The sequence below is a fragment of the Propithecus coquereli genome, unplaced genomic scaffold (genome assembly GCF_000956105.1).
Source record: "Propithecus coquereli isolate 6110/MARCELLA unplaced genomic scaffold, Pcoq_1.0 Scaffold414, whole genome shotgun sequence".
NCBI classification, from domain to species: Eukaryota; Metazoa; Chordata; class Mammalia; order Primates; family Indriidae; genus Propithecus; species Propithecus coquereli.
Genome location: NW_012149886.1, coordinates 700,435 through 700,794, shown reverse-complemented (window position 1 = coordinate 700,794; position 360 = coordinate 700,435).

Below are 360 nucleotides of genomic sequence, written 5' to 3'. Positions count from 1 at the left end.
CCATCAATAATATTTTTGCATCAGTTGTTACAGTAGATGATCTAACATTAACACATTAACTTAAGTCCAGTAGGTTACACTGGTGTCTGCTCTTTGTATTGCACATTCTATGGATTTGACAAATGTGAAATGACATGTATCCACAATGACAGTAGCATATGCAATAGTTTCACTGACCTAAAAATCCTAATCCTCTGTGTTCCACCTATTCATTCCTCCCTTCTTTCTCCAGAAACCATGGTGACCACTGATCTTTTTATTGTCTCTCTAGTTTTGCATTTTCCTAAATGTCCTATAGTTGGGATCATACAGCATTTCAAATTGGCTTCATTCACTTAGTAATAAGCATTTAGGTTTCCT